Source organism: Brachypodium distachyon, chromosome 4 (genome assembly GCF_000005505.3).
Source record: "Brachypodium distachyon strain Bd21 chromosome 4, Brachypodium_distachyon_v3.0, whole genome shotgun sequence".
Classification (NCBI taxonomy): Eukaryota; Viridiplantae; Streptophyta; class Magnoliopsida; order Poales; family Poaceae; genus Brachypodium; species Brachypodium distachyon.
In genome coordinates this window covers 2,787,208-2,801,618 of record NC_016134.3, presented here as the reverse complement: position 1 = coordinate 2,801,618, position 14,411 = coordinate 2,787,208, and positions in this window count along the sequence as shown.

The following is a 14,411-nucleotide window of genomic DNA, read 5'->3' as shown; positions in this document are numbered from 1 at the left end:
TAATACTTGATCCCTTCGTTCTCCAACTGAGGGCATATTAGTTTTGTCCCTAGTCAATCTCTCTTTTAAGGTTGACGTGGTTTTGCAGAAAAATACTACTCTCTCCGTTCCATATCAAATGACTTTCTATTACATGTATGTAGACGCTTTGAAGTATAAATACATTCATATTTGAACAAATTTGAGTCACTTAATATGGGACGGAGGGAGTACTGTAAGGCGCCAATGTATATATATACATGGATTATGTGAAAATCATATATACTCCTGCCATTGAATTCGTCTTCGAAAAATACTTCCGGTCATAGTAACTTTTATGGTGAATAACTCTTATATGGAAAGGATGAACCAAGTAAATAAATCATGTAAGTGTAAATTTGCTCACCATAAAAATAGTAAAAGTAATGTGTCCTCTTTAAGAGAAGGGAGGAACTATTGCCTGCAAAAAACTGGAATAGAGCAAAAAAGATTATTTTGCCCCAAAAGCTACCTAATAGTTGCCGATCGGATAGATGGATCTAGAGTAGCATTGACTAATTTGGTGCAGTTGACCCTGCAACTACAAAAATCATTCTAACAAAAAATCATCCAAAAATCATTAATAATAACCATCAACCTGCCATGTGTTTTTCACGTGCTTCCTTCTAGACTTGAACTGATTGTAGTGTTCATGTTTACAGTCTTAATAATAGAGAAAAGGAGCATGACAGAGCCAGTACGAAATTATGTTGGTGGCCAATTAACAGGTAATGCTAGCTAGATCACTTTCACTTTGTATTTGGAGTTCATCTTTTATTAATTAGTTTCGCACATTATATGGTGACAAGCTAGCAGCCCCCCTTAATTTTTTTTAAACCGCAATCACTTTAATTTCCTCTGTCTGATCTGTCGTCTTGGAATAATTGGCTGCCACTCTCCCTCTCTCGTACATTATCTGTACGTATCGGCATGACAAACTGCTAATAATAGTGTGCCAAAGGCAGAGAAGAAAAATCTGTTTATAAATAGCAAAGAGAGCAAGCTAGCAATGTCATGCTAATTTATATTCCTTTACACATAGATGGCTTTATGTTCCTTTACACATAACAAGCCAGTAATCTCGCAAAAAAGAAACCGAATGTCTCAAATTTTACACCGTAATTGTCAAAACGTTGATGCCTAACCACACACAAAGACGAAATTAATCGACATCAACAGTGACACAACACACAATTAATCATTCGTGCATGTGTGTGGTTTAAGCACCGTCCATACATGATCATCAAGCCGACCCCTAAGCTGCTTCTTTCGCACTCTCGCCATTGAGACCACACCTGTGTGTATCTGATTTTGGTCACCCGGCCTCAAACCATTGATTAGTAACAATGACACCGGCTGTAATGCTCTCAAGAGTGTTGGGAGTCCACTGTCAGCTAGCCATCATATTCTCCATTAATTAATTAACCCTACGCAATGCATGTGACGACCGCCAAACTATATGTATACAAAACAACCAAAAAAGTTGTGACCAAGAGCCAAAAATCTCCTTTTTATAGAAGATGAACCTATGGATGATCAGCGCGCGATATGTATTAGCACGAATTAATCAGCATTTAATTCTAGATATGGAAGGTAGAATATATAAATTTTGATAGCAAGAGTTTTTTTTTCCGAATCGGGCCTCTCCCCACTTTCCATTTCATTCAAAACGGAAATAACAAGGTTTCAAACAGTTATACAGCAAGAGCAGAAATGAAATAAAAGCAGGAAGAGGCGGATCCGGGCACCAGCAGGAAACCCACTGCGCCCAGTCCGGCTCGGCTTGGGCACCATGGGGCGAAAACCTACTGCCACCGAAAAGCCAAGACTATTCTAACAACAGTTCAAAGACGTTTCCATCAACAACGGCACAATCTAGCTTATTACAAACCCACACAGGGGCCAAAAGTATGACAGCCAACGAGCAGGCAGTTTTTCAGCAACGATCAGTCAAAACTGGAGGTGATACGAAGTGCAGCTTCAGTCGCCCTCTGCATAGCCTGGTGACGGCGCCGAAGTTGAGTCGCAGAAAGCATGAGGCCAGTCGCTCCATCCTTGATCCCCTGCTTCATGAGCGCAACCTTCTGAAGTTCAGCCCAGTATTGCAGGAAAGAGCAAAGTAAGAAAACCACAGCAGTAGGGTGATGTAAAACTTTCTTCTCAAAACAAACAGCATTTCTTGTTTTCCAGATGGCCCAGCACATAGCACCAAGGCCTTCAATGAAATAAGAGCGAATATCAGGAACAAAGCGTCTAATCCAGATGAAGTATTGCCAGGGGTTCTGAGGAACCAGATCAGTCCCCAAAAAGTGTCCAACGCAGCCCCAAACCACCCTAGCAACCGTGCATTCAAAGAAGAGGTGTAGTAATGTTTCATCCTTATGGCAGAAATAGCATTTAGGATTCCCAGGCCACTGTCTCTTGACCATGTTATCTTTAGTAAGAAGGGAGTTCAAAAACATCTGCCAAAGGAAGATTTTAATCTTTAAAGGAATCTTAGCTTTCCAAATTTTACAAAGTTGTTGGTAAGAAGATTTCACAGTATAACAACCTTTACTGTCCCATTTCCACATGAAAGAGTCAGGAGCATCAGACAAAACAACATCTCTGAGAATAGAAATTAAATCAGCCCATTGATCCGCCAGGGAGCCATGCAACCATCTAGAGAAGATGACAGATCCTAGATGTTGTTTAAAAAAGGAAACAGAAACATCTTTAAAGTCACAAAACTAGTACAATTCAGGGAATTTAGCATACAGGGGTACATCCCTCCACCAAGTGTCCTCCCAAAATCTAATGATAGTGCCAGAACCTAGCTTACAAACTCTACCAGAGAGATAAAGCTGTTTAACTTTCATCAAATCTTTCCAACAAGAGGAGTCAGTGATTTTTTTTAACAGTAACAGAGGACTGTCTCATATACTTTGCTTTTACAATTTCTTGCCACATGCCTTTCTTATTGTCCAATCTCCACCACCACTTACAAATCAAAGCAGTATTAAAGGGACTAATTCTTCTAAAACCAAGCCCCCTTTCTCTTTAGGTCTACACACCCTATCCCACTTCACAAGATGGTATTTTCTTTTATTACTATTCCCTTGCCAGAAAAAAGTTCTTCTAGATTTGTCAATTCTCTCAATCACAGTTTTAGGAAGCCTATACATGGACATATGATAAGTTGGAACACTCTCAAGGCAATATTTGATCAAAACAGCTCTGCTCCCAGCAGACAAGGAACCCCCTCTTCAGGCATCAAGCTTTTTTGCAACCTTAGAGCAGAGGAAATCCCAATGCTTAATAAGAAGTCTAGACCCTCCCACTGGTACCCCTAAATACATAAAAGGGACATCCCCAATTTTGCAGCCAAAAAGATTAGAGTAAGCCTGAGCAACATCATTATCTCCACCAATGACATAAAGTTCACTTTTAGGAAGTTAATCTTTAAGCCAGACATAAGCTCAAAAGTGTAGAGTAACAATTTCAGATTAATAACTTTCTCCATGTCATGTTGAATACAAAGGATGGTATCACTTGCATACTGCAGAATGGCAATGCCAGTAGGGAAAAGATGAGGAATAAGACCACAAATCATGTTATTAGATTGAGCCCTCAGAATCATTCTAGTGAGACAGTCAGCAGCAAAGTTGAAAAGGAAGGGAGAGAGGGGGTCCCCTGCCTTCCCCCTTTGTGGCTCATAAAATAAGGACCCAACATTTCATTCAACTTGACACAAACAGTGCCATTACATAGAAGCATTTTAATCCAAGACATCCACAAGGAGCAAAAACCTCTAGCATCCATGCAGGAAAGAAGAAACTTCCAATCAACCTTATCATATGCCTTTTCAAAATCAAGTTTAAGCAGAATTGCAGTAGAATTTTGTTTTTTAACTTCATGCATAATTTCATGCAAAGAAAGGATCCCATCCACAATATATCTCCCCCTAATGAAAGCATTCTGGTGAGGGCTAATTAACTTGTTCGTCACAGAATCCAATCTAATGGTCAGCACTTTAGTGATGAGTTTATATAAGCAGTTCAGAAGACAAATGGGACGAAACTGTTAAATTCTACAAGCATCAACAATCTTAGGAAGAAGATCGAGTTATCACCCCATAATTCAATCTTTGAATATCTAGCTTGCACTTATGAAACTCCTCAAACATAAACATGATATCTATTTTCATAAAATCCCAGCCAACTTGAAAAAATTCAATGGGTAGCCCATCAGGGCCGGTGGCCTTGTTTTTTCCATAAAGAAGAGGGCCATTTTCACCTCTTCTTCGGTAAAGGATCTAGTGAGGAAGGAGTTATCACAACTAGTTACATTCACTACATTAGACCAAAGAGAGGGATCTAACTGAATATCAGAAACAGGGGCAGGGCCAAATAATGCTTTATAGTAATCAGTGGCATGCTGGAAGAGTAAAGCAGGATTAGAGATAGTACCAGAATCATCTTCTAGAGAAAAAAATAGAATTCTTCCTCTTCCTCCCATTCGCAATACGATGGAAGTATTTAGTGTTGCAATCACCTTCCAGAATCCACTTCTGATGGGATCTCTGAAACCAGTAAAGTTCCTCATCTGCATACAACCTATGCAATTTAGTCATAATATCAACCTTTCTCCCACAGTGAACTAGGAGCATGAGCCCGTCCTCTTCAAGTAGTTCAATATTATCTAGCTCTTCTTGAAACAATCTTCTTTCTTTTTTCATATGACCAGAGATATTAGCCCCCCAACCTTTGAAATACTTCTTACAACGTTTGATTTTAATTTGAACAATGTCAAGAGTAGACTTAGCACAAACAGGCTAACACCAAATGTCTCTACGTTTAGAAAGGAAATCATCATGTTTAAGCCAGGATAATTCAAACTTAAAAATGGTGTTTTTCTTGTTCCGAGGAATAGCAGAATTAAGGAGCAAAGCATTATGATCAGAAAGGGATCTAGGCAATTTCCTAACAGTGACTAAGGGAAAAATATCCCCCCATTGATCAGCAGACATAAGGATTCTATCAAGCTTGACCAATGTTGGGGGATCTTGACCATTGGTCCAATTAAATTTCCCCCCATTGAGAGCAATTTCTCTAAGATTGTAATGATGAATAACAGAATTGAAATCATCAGTACGATGAGAGTGACAGTAATTTTGATTCTTCTCATCAGGATGCCTAATGATATTAAAGTCACCACCAATAATGTATGGGACATCTTGCAAGGCCAAGAAATCATACATCTCCTCAAGGAACTCATCCTTCAATTCATCATGAGCAGATCCATAAACAGATAACATGTTCCATTTTAAATTCAGTTGTTTGTCCCAAAGACAAACCTGCACAATGTATTCCCCAATCTTAGTCATATGAACCTCAAAGGAATCTTTCTTAACACCCACTAAAATACCACCAGATTTTCCTTCAGAAGGAAACCAAGTCCAGAAGAAAACATCAAATGGGTCAAATTTCCTCAGGTAAGCATCATTAACCATAGGTTTTTTTGTTTCTTGAAGCAGAGAAAATCAAGACTATGGTCTCAAATGAGTTCCCTCACACATGCACCCATTCCCTTCTTCCCACTCCCCCTACAGTTTCAAAAAAGACCACTACTCATGAATTTTTCTTTTTCCTACCCCTCCTAGTGGCTCTCCCATTCCCAGGTTGGGCCAAGCCACTAGATACAGCAGGCCCTCCACTGGAGGGTCCAATGACACTAGCTGGATTCAGCCGTGTCTTACTGGTTCTCAACTTTCTAGATGAAACAAGAGTAAAATCATCACCAGGATAAACAGGAGGCAAATCCTCATGATCAGAAACAGAACCAGCAGAAGCAGAAAATTGGGGAGTAGTAGAATCAAGGAGAGAAACAATAGCCACAGGTTTATTAGTAATCAGAAAATCTCTGGCAGTTTCAAGTTCTTTCAAAATATTAACAGTGGAAAAAGTGTCATTGAGAATGAAAGCCCCCATAGATTGAGCGCGAGAAATAATCACATCATCACCAAGAAGCGAGAAAGAATTAGTGTGAGGGCACATACCGTCAGAGTTCTTCTTCTGCAGAAGGGCAGTTGCCTTAAGGAGAGCAGGAGCAGGCGCCTTCTTGGACAATCTGTCACTGAATTGAACAGGAGCAACAGGCTTCTTCACAATAGGCGCAGGAGGCTCAGCATCAGAAACAGCCTGCTGAGAGTCTTGTGATAATGGCCCACCATCATCAGAGAAGCAGACAGGGTCCTCATGCATACACTCAACACCGCACCCTAAGCGTTACAATTGATAAGGAGAAGAGCTACTCCAATCAACACCAGGACATAGGGCTTGGATCACACCCCTCACATCAGCAGGAGCATGAAAAGTCTCTGCTGGGAGATTTTGCTGAACAGATTTGAGCCAGGGGGATAGGCCAACATCAACCAAAACCTGAAGATGTAAGCCTTCAAGGACAGCATGAAGCACATGAAAGATTTGCTCAGACCTAGTCACCACAGATTCAGCTTCCTGGCACATTGTATCAATAAGCAGGTCATTGTAAGCATTTTCACTCTCGTCTTCCTCTTCCTCATCAGCAGCAAGGATATCATTTACATTCTTTTTCCCCCTCCATACGAACTACCCCCATGGTTTTAGCTGGAGCAGATTTTGGTGGAGGATCATTAAAACGATGCCTCTTAGGAGTGTGAATCTCTTCAGGATCGCGGACATCAGATAGAACAGTAGCCTTCTCGTTGTTGTTTTTTTGTGACTCACAATCACAGATTCACATTCAAAGAAGAAGTCATAAAGTAAGGTACCCAGGTATCCCTCTGCAGATGCAGGAATGTTATAGGCATCGACACAACCAAGCTTGATACGCACAAACTCAGGTTTGGATAGGGTAGCAGGATCAATGTCCAAAGTGACGCCAACCAAAAAACCAACAAAGGCAACCACGGCCTCAGAGCGCATGTCACCACTGATCCATTTCCCCTTTAGCACCAATAGAGGGTGTCCAGGGATCAACATTCACCTTAGCAGAAGTGTTTTGAAGAACAAACCCTTAAAAAAGGAAAACTCCTCAACTTTTTTAGCACTAGGAAAACGCATCACAAAGTGACCAGGACCAATAGAACGAGCAGAACAACGCCATGTACCAGCAAACAGAAGATTGAATGCGGCCTCAACCTGGCGTGCGGTGGCCACGCCCTCCACTACAATGATGACAACTGAGGAATTCTTATCTTTGGTGGTTTTTTCAGAAGGAATTGGGGGAATGAATAAAAACCCCTGCCCTTTAGCTTGGAATCCACACATGGGAGCAGAATAATCTTCAAAAAAAATTCCTAGGGCAATCTCGCACAGCATGACCGAGGATCCCACATTTAGAGCACGCACCTTTAGGAAGAGTTGTCGGCGGTGAGGTATCACGAGGATGTTTGCACGGTGAAGGTAACGAACGAGTCGGCGGCGGCTGGTCTCCAACCACCACCTCCTCGATGCGACCCACTGGTGCCGTCTCGGTCACCGAAGCCGTCGCGCCATCTGGGTTTGCCCACTGGTTCGTCCCAGATGACTCCCACGCCGTCGTCTGAGCAGCTTCCTCCCAGCGAGCATTCCCCTGTTCCTGGCCACGGATCTGAAGATCCTGACCATGGATCTGAGGGTTCCGATCACGGATCTGGCCTCTGGCCTGCCCCTGGTCCTGACCACCATGGATCGGGGCCTCCCTACCCTGATCACGGTTCCAGACAAGACCACAGCCACGACCACGCCCAGCCCCAAAACCATCACGGCGTTGGCCATAACCACCCCGAGCCGCCACCATCGAGGGACGTCGTGCACGGGGTGGCGTCGCCACCACCTGAGCAAACGAACATCGGTCACCACCAACAGTCCCCCGCCACGCACCAGTAGGCGCACCAACCCGAGAAGGAGGTGAACTAGGACGCCGCCAGAAATGGGCAAACAAGGAATCAACAGTAAACCCTAGATGAGGACGAGACGAGGAGAATGAGATGACCGAAGAATCCGAGGCGACTCCCTTGGATTAATCACGTCTGCCTGCCCCCTCGAGGAGTCACCAATGGATCCACGCGTCAAAGGATCAACGGAACGACGTGGCAAAATCGCCGCCGCAGGAACAGCCGTCCTCACCCGCGGGACCGCGCCTAGGACGGAACTACCCCTCGCGGGAATTGGGGCGGGAATCACCCGCACCGACACGCTCGAGGACACGCCCGTGAACTTTTTCAATAGCAAGAGTTTATAATTAAACATTGTTGCCATTTCAATGAAATGGAAAATGGGGGTCGCCCAATTTGAAAAAAGTTTAGAATTAAAACTTCAAATTTTTTTAGTAGATTTGCTGTTTTGGAGGCACATATTTGCCACACTATGACAGTGTGAACCAGAATTCCAGTTCAAACCAGAATTATTGTTTGAATCATACACCACTGACAGCGTCCCTTTGAACGAGTTTTGCACCCGCCTGCGAGAAAGGACTTGGGGGTGACGGCGTCGGTCTGTGGAGGAGTTCGGGCGGTACACCAACGAAAGGGTGTAGGCCGGATGGCAAAGGAGAGCAGTTGCCACGTCACCATGTGTTGTCCCTCAGGGAGTGGTGGAAAAAAAAAGTTATTGTTAAGTGCTACACTATGCAAGGCAGCATAGGCGGCAGACGGTTGTGCGGGACGTGACGTTTTGTGATGAAGCAGCAGTGGTCCGACTTTGCTCTACGTGTAACAAAACTACTACTCCGTATAAATCATCATATTAATCATTTTATTAATTGAAAAACAGCGGATTATTTTGGTGGGTCAAATTACAGACCGATGTAAATTGTTCTCGGTGAGGAAAAAATACTATTGTTCTGTGGCATCAAGTAGCACCGTGATCTAAAACTCTTAATTTGGCAGTTCCAAATTATGATGTAGATAAATTTTAGAGAGGAGTTCACCTATTGGCTATTGCGGTAGAAACACAAGATGACAAGAACACGAGGAAAGTGCACGTCGGATGCCAGCGTGGCTCATTTATGCGTAAATTCGGCGATTTGGATTAGAATGAACAACACTCCAAGTTTATGAATCCGCTTTTCAAGCTGGGAGTTAATGGATAAAAGTGAACATTGTTTGCCAAGTTAAAGGACCCACCATGCATGCATGCAATTTCCTCCAAGAACATCAAGTAATCAAGAGCAACGAGCAAACTAATAATGGATTTCCACTTCTAAGTAGTATTAAGTATATATGGAACAATAGATTTAGCCACACAAATCGCGCGAGCCACAATAGCCACTAGCTCTGTTAGTTATTCAAATAAAGGTACTCGAATTAGATCTAGTTCAAATTCGTGTCAATTTTTATGAAATGGAGGGAGTAGCTGATTAACACATTTGTGTATTTAAAAGTTGAGTTAATTTAGCGTCAGACTCTCCTAAATAAACCGCAGACACTGCAGCTCATTAATGTCCAGGAAAGATACAAAAGATACACACAGGAAACATAAATACTTTGTACCTGCGTGTTTGCAAGATCTCAGCAGCTTGGTACGTACGATTACCCGCGCTTAAGACGGTCGCTCGGCCAGCTGTTAATTTGCACCGGCAACCTTGCAATTGCAATAAGTGTGTACCCCGTGACGATGTGCAGAAAAAGCTGAGCAAAGTAGGGCTGGCTAGTTTAATTTGCACGTAAATTGACCCTCACCGACAACCTAGGTAGCTAATTATTGTTTTGGCGGGGACAAGTTCGAGCAACAAAAATCAAAGTTCTAAGTATTATTTGAGCATGGTTTTATTTATCTAAAAGTACCTGAGCATGATTAATGATTGTAAAGCTATAGTCAATTTATTATGGAAAAAGCACACCGCAAAACTTGACACTTACACTTGACACGAGTAGCTTTCCTGTCTTAATTGATGTTCAAGACGTGCAATTGAACTTTCTTAATTAGCACTGTGAACTACAGTGGCGGAGCCAGAAAAACATTGACAATTATAATATGGGGTTCACATGTAGTTTCTAGTCCAAATTCTATTGAAATTGATAATTTTTATTGGGTTCATAGCTATACTGCAGCTCTGCCCTTGGTGAATTACTCCCTCCGTTCCAAAACATAGGACGTATAACATTGTTTATTGTCAAATTTATAAATTTTGACCACATATATAGCAAAATGTATCAAGACATACAGTGCCAAACAAAAATATAATGAAAGCTTATTTAATAATGTATCTAATTAATGAAAATTATTTGATACCGAGCATGTCGATAATTTTTGTTATATACTGGATTAGTCAAAGTTTAGAAAGTTTGTCAGTTAACTAAAGGTATATGCCGTACAAAAAGCATATAACTATGTCTAAGGTTATATCCCTTCCTAAAAAATAAGAATCATAGGAGTGGTTATATCTAATTTGCCTGATTTTTAAGCAAAAATCTTAAATCTAGGTTGCAGGGTACGTAGCGTACATACACACTTGGTTGATTGAAGCCGCAGGCTCCTGAATCCTGATTAATTTGTTACTTAATTTGTACTTAAGGACGATGCAGCAGATAGGTCGGTGTGCTGCAAAAAATCTGACTTGAGCGTTTTAACTTGTACTGTTGGTGTCAGCCAAATTAATGCCAAGTGTTAATTTCAACCAATTGTGAGCTCTTTAATTTCCATCACCTGAGTTCTCGTGGGTTTTCCGTGCACCTTTCCCCTTCCTCTCAAAACACCAACCTATCTAAGAGCCACACCACTAGGGTCTCTTCAAACCCGGCATGTTCTACGTAGTCACCGATGGACGGCCCTATCTTCCTATCCCGGCCGGCCATCTCTAGTGTTTTCTACCCACAGGCATAAGTTGCCACTAGTGTTTCTACCATAGGAATAAGTTGCCACCTCCAACGTACTGTAACCAAGACACTCGGTGTCGTCGCTTCTCATCCACCGCCACATGTGCTCTTCCCTTTGGAGGCAAAGTTACCATATAAGGCTGCTTGAATTGTTCAATTTTTTCGAAAGGCTAGTATTTAGTTTAGGCATGGCTATTTCTCAGTCCCTCATTTGGAAGCAAAATGCATTAAATCTTAGTTGATGTATCAGAACTGTTAGATTAAGATCTGAGGGTCATTCTCACTCTATCTCGTCTCCCACTTCTGTCGTTGGATTAAGATCGGACGACCAAACATGTCGACTGCTCTCTAACTAAAAAAAACGACTTCTCAATAGCAAAATTGTTTAGTTTAACTTTTAATAAGAGATAAACGCGATACCAGCCACTAATCCAGACAAAAATACAACATTCCAAACAGAACGGTGGGTTCAGGTAATGAGGTAAAGGAGATGAAAAAATTACAAATTGAAAACAACTTAGTGTTAACCAGGAAATTAAAAAACAATAATCTGCTCGTTTGACAACTCCCCTCTTCCCTAATACCCCAACCATTTAAATGTCCATAGGATGGTCCTCCACCATCCACGTGTCGTCTCGCCCTGTCCCCACCGCTGCCGCCGCTAGTTCCCCGCCACACTCCCCGAACATCCTTCTCGGTTCGGGGAGCACAATAAACCCATCACCTCCGACACGTACGTATAAACGTCTCTTTAATTTCTCTCTCTCTCTCTCTCTCTCTCTCTCTCTCTCTCTCTCTCTCTCTCTCTCTCCCTCGCTATATATCTCACACACATGCATGCATGGTCCTGCGTGGTATGCGGGATACACTACCACAGACAGGAATATCCCTGTCAACCAAGAAATGACAGGAAAAATGCGTTTTCCCGACAGGAATAGAACTCCTGTGTCGGCCGACAGGGATAGACGACAGGGATATCTATACAGGGATAGTCAAAAATGTCTGTGTGTTGGCTGACAGGAGATATTTTCCTGTCGGCTACTCCCGTGTGTGGCCGACAGGAATATAATCCGTCGTCAGGTTGAGGCTTGTCAGGTCGAGGATATTTTCCTGACAGGTAACTGCTGTCAGCGCATGCACAGGAAAATAAAGTAACATACAGATCACATTTTTTTGTCGCCAGGTCTTTGTGGTTACCCGACAGGAAAATGTGACAATAACAGGAATAAACCTTTAGTGGCATCAGGCACGACAGGAAATAGCACAAAAGCTGACAGGAAATAGCACAAGAGCCTCTTTTGGTCCAGAATACAGCCCACATTCATATTCAGCCCATATTTACATCAAAACAAAATAATTGTTGTTACTCATGGCTAATATTTTTCATGTACATCGAACCAGTACAATACATAAGCTCAAGGCTAGTATTTTTCATGCCATCAGAGCGGTACAATACATGAGCATTTCTCAGTACAGGAAATCGAAAGATCAGGACAACCTAGATTTATTTAAACTTGAAAGCAGAAAACAAATAAATCAACTGAGAAGCTTTGACAACTTGGCCTTACTATTTAGTCTTCATAACTTGCATGGACTAGAAACTTTATCAGCGTTGTGGTAGCGATTCAGTAAAACAAACACTTGAGTTGCAACAAATTCCTGCCTTAGTCCCTACAAGTGGAGAATAAATGGTACTCCGTACAATAGAACCAAATTATACAAGACATTATTGTATAGAAGCTTGTGACCGAACAGATCTTACTGGATGACACTTCATTTGCCGCCGAAATACTTGAACATGTCCACTGCATTGTTCATTGCTTTACTGCAAAATCCATGATCACATCAATTTGGCAAAATTAGAACAAGTTGTAGTTAATAATGGTTTTAGTCCTGCAGCTCCACTAAAAACATAAGATTCAAAACAAAAACTGAATATCCAAAACTAAAATAACACTAGACACTAGCATGAACCTATTTGAAGCAAATTCTGGTGCTCGCCTTCTCTTTGAAACTTTAGCTTCTCTCATAGCAGAAATACTTTGACTAGCAATCTGCAAAATTCATATATTTGCCAACAAATGACCTTATAGATGAAAGACAAAAACTTGGTGCCCTTACTCAACAAAAAAGTCAAAGCAATTTTCATTAATTTGTAAACAACAAATAGCAGGGGACAATATACCTAACCTCAGAAAGATGTTCACGGATAGAAACAACTATGCAGGCTGCTCATAAACCAGCTTGCTTTTGTCAGTGCAAAATAAAGTAGCAAACTATATATGCCATGTATTTTTTAGAAAGATATATCTATAAAGACATTTGCATCTAATATAACTAGGAACTATGCATAGAATAACACCAATAGTTTAAATAGAAGTTAACAAACAAATGTGATAGGTAAAACTTCAGATTTCAGAACCAAAAGAATTTGTCAAGGCTAATAAAACAGGTAAAGTACAAACTACTACTACTAGAGTAATGTTTACCACAATGCCAAAACCATAAACGGTTGTTTGGATGTCTCAGTTATTCAAAGGGGAAGGAGGGTATTTCAGTTCCCGCAAAACTTAATAGAAGCACAGAGGCTTATCCATCCATCAACCATGATTGTATCATTAAGAAATAAAACAGTTCAGAGAAATGGTAGTAGAAACTAGACTATTTGGACTTCATTGAAGGAGTAAAATACAGAGGCTTATCTTATTTCATTAGCCACATGGTTTTAGCCTCTAAGGTATGTTTGAACTAAAATGAGCATCTAACCTTGCCAAAGCAGCCGGTTCCCAGGTTCATGGAACAGCTTGCTTAACATGATCTCGGAGTACAATCTGTGCCTTTGAGAGTGCAACAGTATACAATGTGATACACCAGCCATCAAAAGCAACTGACTTCGTACTAGCAGCATCTAAATCCACATTTGAAGGTACCAGATCGAAGCAGACGAAGCAGTCCTGGCATTTTTTAGCTGTTCTTTATAGTTTATACCTCAGATTTTGGAGGTACCAGATCGAAGCAGACGAAGCAAATCGAAGCCTGCCGCGGCCACGTCCGCACAGGGCCGCCGCCGCCAAACCCGCAACCTGCCGCCGCAGATCTGAGGCGGGGAGGAGGATGGCGCGAGGAAGGGAGGTCGACGGCGCGACGACCTGAAGGGGCTACGGCGGCCGGTGAAGAGCTCGTGCGGGGAGAGAGAAAGAGAGGGGAGGCGGGGGCGCGAGGAAGGGAGGTCGACGGCGCGGTGACCTGCAGGGGCCACGGCGGTCGGTGGCGAGCTCGCGCGGAGAGAGAGCAAGAGAGGGGAGGCAGGAGCGCGGTGAGGATGCGGGTCGGCGGAGGAGAGGGGAGGCGGGGGCGCCGCGACGGCGGAGGAGAGCGGAGACGGGGGTGGGCGCGGCGGAGGAAGAGGAGCGGCGGCTGGTCGAGGGAGCGGCCACGGCGGGTCGAGGAGGCAGATCCGGGAGGGGGGGGGGGGGGGCGAGGGAGGCGGGTCGAAGGCGGATCCAGGGAGGGGGAGTCGACGGCGGCGTCTAGGGGAGCCGGGCGGGCCGGCGGAGGAGATGGGAGGCGGTGG